Source organism: Gadus macrocephalus, chromosome 8, assembly GCF_031168955.1.
Source record: "Gadus macrocephalus chromosome 8, ASM3116895v1".
NCBI classification, from domain to species: Eukaryota; Metazoa; Chordata; class Actinopteri; order Gadiformes; family Gadidae; genus Gadus; species Gadus macrocephalus.
Window position 1 is genome coordinate 447,910 of NC_082389.1, and position 5,755 is coordinate 453,664.

Consider the following 5,755-nt stretch of genomic DNA (forward strand, 5'->3'; position numbering starts at 1 on the left):
TATTTGCGAAGAATTCAACCATCCAAAAGGGTCATGCTGGGTCGGTCTTTCTATGGAATACTCTGGTCGGACTAAAGTTGGATCAGGGAGCAATCCAACATGCGCTCTGACAGAACAACCCATGCCTATAGCCAACAATTGTTCTGAACGGCATCCTTTTATTTGTCAGGTCGACAACATAATTCCAGTGAAGAAGAAAAAAACTTGGGATGAAGCTCTTGATCACTGCAGGGATCTCATCGTGGGTGGATCAATAAGTCTCAAACTCCAATTCCATCCAGATCCAATGTTTGATATCCTAAGTTTGAACACTCAAAGTGAATTTGAATATGCCCAGGGCATTGCCAGCGCGGCCCAGATGGGCGAGGTGTGGGTGGGCCTACGGTGGCTGGCCGGGCGCTGGCTGTGGCTGGACGGGCACCCAGACGACGGCGTCGCCCTGCCGGTCTGCCCCGCCAAGGAGACGGACTGTGGGACACTGTCTGGAGACGGCAGGGGGGTGAGGAACTGTAGTGAGAGGAGGAACTTCTTCTGCTACCAAAGACCACAGTGAGATGAATGATTAGAAGGAAATGGACCATCATGTCCTCTTGATGATATTTGCCATAATCTATAGCGGTTCAATCTAATATCGATAGGCTTGAAATAGTTAGTCTGTTTTGATTGTTATACCACATCTTTTAAAGTACTAAACTTTATATTTAACATTTCTGTAGCTATGGGAATCATAGGAAATCATCTACAACATTGAGAGCATGTATGATAACATTTCACCTTTAGTCATTTCTAATTGCATATGGCTCTTGAGGTATACATTGTGTGACATGTAATCAATGCATCATTCTGGGGTGGTCATGGCAGTCATAGTGATAATAACTAGAATTGATTGCAATTATTCTATGGAGGTCAACTCTGACGTTTCTGCAGATCTTTAAGTTCATTTCTATTCCACCGATAATGATAGTTGCTTTGAGTGTTCTCAGCCGTATTTACACAGCGTTTGGATAAGAGCTTCAGCTGAAATAGTGTGATTATCAAATGAAGATATGAATATATCAACTAGATCAAGAAATAATGCAATACATGTTGATAGCAATGTCAAATAGCTGAGTCATTTGTGTTTGATTATTTATGTTTCTATTGGAACATAAATAAGCGTTGTACCACAATTTTTTGCAAAAACATGTATGTACAAATGTATTTGCAGATGTATGTACAAAAAATATTGAAATAAATGCAGTTTGCCGTAAATGTCCATTCCTTATGAATTTATAAACAATTTATGCAACCAGAAGCTTGCTAGTTGGATCCCCGTCCCTCCTAGGTGAGGGTCGAGGTGTCCCTGAGCGAGGCGCCTCACCCTGACGGCTCCTGGGGGGCTGGCTGTCGCCCTGGGGGGCTGACTCCGCCGTCGGTGTGAGAGAGCGCGAGGAGCGGCGTTAGTAGCTTTGGATAAAAGCGTTCGCTAAATGCCCTTCATGTAAATGTAAATGCGTGTTGGGCTGAGACTGGCCGCCGCCCCAACAATGTTCTGTTATGCTGTACGGAATATGGAATGACTACCTTATGGAAATGCAGTTCCACTTATTACTACTGCGGCTCATACGGGAGGTGGACGTGAGCAACCATGGCAACCGCTGAGGGCTCCGTGGAGCCCCAGGCTCTGGAGGCTGTCCGGGTCAGAGGACCGCGGCCCTCTGCTGGGCTCTAGTCACACACAGCGCTGTGTTGCTGGCTAGGGGGCGGGGCCAAATGTTGTGCCACGCAATACTGCGACACAAATCGGGGTGATAAGGGTTGTTAAAAAAGATTCCCGGTATAAGGTCGGACATGCAAAACTGTCGTGTCATTATATTTGTTTGAACATCAGAGTGGTGCTCTGAGTTAAGCCTATCAGGTCAACGACACACACACACACACACACACACACACACACACACACACACACACACACACACACACACACACACACACACACACACACACACACACACACACACACACACACACACACACACACACACACACACACACACAGTAGGGAGAAATAAATACACACACACAGTAGGGAGAAATAAATACATAACACACACTTAAATATTGATAGACGCAGTGTGTCAGAAATAATCACGCAAAGGACTCAAACATTACCACCTCAACAGCTTACGCCTTGAATTGAATGCAATTGCAAATAACGAGGAATGTGAGAAAGTAGGACGGATAGACTCAATGACACTCAATATTTGAAAATTGTCTGGATGTGAAATCTCTGAGTCGCATTGGACCACATAATTCACTACGGTTGACCCGGTTTTTGTGGCTTATTCATCATCATCATCATCATCATCATCATCATCATTATCATCATCATCATCACCAGTAAAGTTTGTATTTGAGAGGTCCTCCTGCTAGTTTACACAATGCATCATTATTCCATGTAGCCAGCGCTTGACGTTAAACGTGATGTGTGTGTTAACGTGTACTTTATATATTGCCACATGACCTCCAAAGCCCAGTTTTAGGCTCCGTTATTGGTCCCCGTCTCTCTGTGACAGTCACGTTCTGGTCGTTCAAACGCACTGAAGCACCTCCTCAAGCCAAGATATTCGGCCAATAACACAAATCGTGTGTGTGTGTGTGTGTGTGTGTGTGTGTGTGTGTGTGTGTGTGTGTGTGTGTGTGTGTGTGTGTGTGTGTGTGTGTGTGTGTGTGTGTGTGTGTGTGTGTGTGTGTGTGTGTGTGGTGATTTATTTGTGTGTGATTGTGTGTGTGTATTTATTTCGGCAAGTTATTCTCTTTTCATTGTCGCCCTCTCTCCCCCTGTCGCCCTCTCTCCCCCTCTCTCCCCCTGTCGCCCTCTCTCCCCCTGTCGCCCTCTCTCCCCCTCTCTTCCCCTGTCGCCCTCTCTCCCCCTCTCTTCCCCTGTCGCCCTCTCTCCCCCTCTCTCCCTCTCTCCCCCTGTCGCCCTCTCTCCCCCTCTCCCCCTGTCGTCCGTGCCCTCTCTCCCCCTCCCCCTCTCTCCCCCTGTCGTCCGTGCCCTCTCTCCCCCTGTCGCCCTCTCTCCCCCTGTCAACCGTGCCCTCTCTCCCTCCGGGGAGAGCTTTGAGACCTCTGCTAATTAAAGAGTGGTTGTTTCTAAGCGGAGGAGGGCGGAGCCAGCGGGGTTACCTTCTGCCCCGTGCCCCCCAGCCCCCACAGCGCTCTAGTGACATGGATCCGGAGCGCTGCTGGGCGGGAAGGGATTAGCGGTGAACCCGAGGTGCACGTGGGCAGTGGGGATGAGTCAGGTGTGGCGGCACTTGTGCTCTGTGGACTATGGGTCCGTGACGCTGCCTAAGCGGAAGGCGAACTCGCATACACATATGTACATGACATCAATACCAGACAGTATTACCGATATCTGGTGGCAAGTAGGCTAATTCTACGTCAGGCGATGGAGAGCATAACAGAACATTGCTGTGATTGGTGGTCGTTGACTACAAGTGACTCAAACAGTGGTGTTTGTCCCGGCCAAATACCTTCCAGGATGCGCTTTCTAAAAAATACTAATAAATGTGTCGGTTCTCCACTATCCTGACTACTGACTTTTAGACAAAACGGTGTTGTTACGGTGTTGTTACGCCCGGCTGAACCCACTTAGTGCTGGGGCTCCAGTCAGTTTGGGAAGGTTAATCACTCTTAATCTTCGAGGAGCCCCTAGCTTTATCCACGTACCCCTGGGTACTAATACCCCCCTCTGACTGCTCTGTACTCTCCGTCGTCGACCAGGGACAGGGCCGGCCCTCCGCCTCTGGAACCCACTAACAGCGTCAGAAGTACCACCCAGCTGGACTGAAGTCGGCAAATGGACACTTGTGTCCAAATTAAATTAAACTGTTTTCGATCAGTAATTGAAATGGGATTTTTTTGAACCGCATATTCTGTGGTCTGATGTTTGTCCGGCCTGGAAGCCACTGTTCCACGCCCGTGGTTGGAGGAAGGCTGCTCTGTGCTCTTTAAAGTCTGTTGTTCTGCCTTTAAAAACGGATATTATTTGGACTAGATTCTGCTCTTGTAATCTCATGTGATTCTCAAGTGGGAGATTTGTTCGGCTGGATAGGATGTCATGCTTTTGGTTGTTTTTTTTGTAATTCATGTAATTATTTTTGGGAATTATTTTTAATATTTTTTGGTTGCATGGTTAAGGATTAACATACACTGTGGGGGAGACACTGGAGAGTTATGTCTCTATAACTATTCTTTAAAGGCTCTCTCTCTCCCTCTCTGAACCTCTGTCTCTCCTCTCGCTTCATAACCCCCTCCCTGCATGATAAATGTGTATACAAACAGTACGTCTGTATCCTTGTGTTGTGTTGTGGTATGTGTGTGTGTGTGTGTTTGTATGTTTGTGTGTGTTTGTGTACTCTGGAGTTCTTTCACACAGAACTCTCCACTAATGAGTTTACACACTTAGGAGATGGCCCACATAACTGCCCGTCCTCACCTTGTCAGAACCCCCCCCCACACACACACACACACACACACACACACACATACATACATACATACATACCGTACATACATACATACATACATACATACATACATACATACATACATACATACATACATACTATAACATGATTGTAGACCATGTTTGTGTTTCTTTGGCGGGACGGTCTCATGGGAACAGGAGATGAAACTAAAGAGGATGATGAGGAGCTCTAGACGACGAGAGGGTGAATGGATGAGAGGTGGAGAGGAGGAGGACAAGAGGATGAGAGGAAGAGGAGGAGGAGGAGGATGAAGGGATACGTGAGATGATGAAAGATAAGATGGAGTGGACGAGGACGACTGAGGATGAACGTGTGAGTGGAGGAGGGGGTGGAGGAGTGAAGGAGTGGAGGAGTAGGAGAGGAAGACTATGAGAGGATGAGGTTGAGAGGGGGGGAGGTTGGGGGGGGGAGCAAACATCATCACCGTCACGGCCGGCGGTTATTATTCAACCGTGTCCGAGCGAGGCGCGCTGGCGGGAAGGCGGCGCGCGTCAGCTGCCTGGCGGGGGCTGGCCCCCCCTGACCCTGGGAGGCGCGCTATCAGCTAGCACCGTCAGCTAGCACCGTGAGCTAGCACCGTCAGCTAGCACCGTCAGCTAGCACCGTCAGCTAGCACCGTGAGCTAGCACCGTGAGCTAGCACCGTGAGCTAGCACCGTCATTAGCAGGGCGGAGCGACTGGCCGTCTTCAGCAGGAGGGGGGGGGGGGACCTTACCAGCATTACCCCCCCCCGTGTGAACCCCCCCCCCCCCCCCCCCCCCCCCTCTCTCTCCGGCCGCTCCAGGTCCCTCGGACCCGGGTGCCGGGGGGGGGCGGGCCTCTAGCAGAGGGTTGATGACACCGGGCTGGGGGGGTTTAAGGGTGATGGGTTGTGGGTTGTGGCGCCTGAACTGAGCGGAGCATCTCTGTTTGTGGAGGGAGCTGTTTTTTGTCGCTACAGGAGACGACAGCGTTGTTCTGTTTTGTGTGTCTGTCTGTTTGGACTTCCGTCGAAATTGCGTCTCCCGCAACAACCTTTTGCCGGTCGGCAGGGCCCCAGCAATAACCATGGCAACCGGAGCGCCATTAAGGGCAGGGTTGTTTCCTCTTGTTGATGGAGTACAGCGAGGGCCACAGGAGACGAGATTCTCTTGACAATACCGTCTTTTGGCGTTTTCCATTTCGAGCACGTCTGACGTTGGCCTAATCTGACGGGCTGGTGAGCGGAGCGTTCTGTTGGG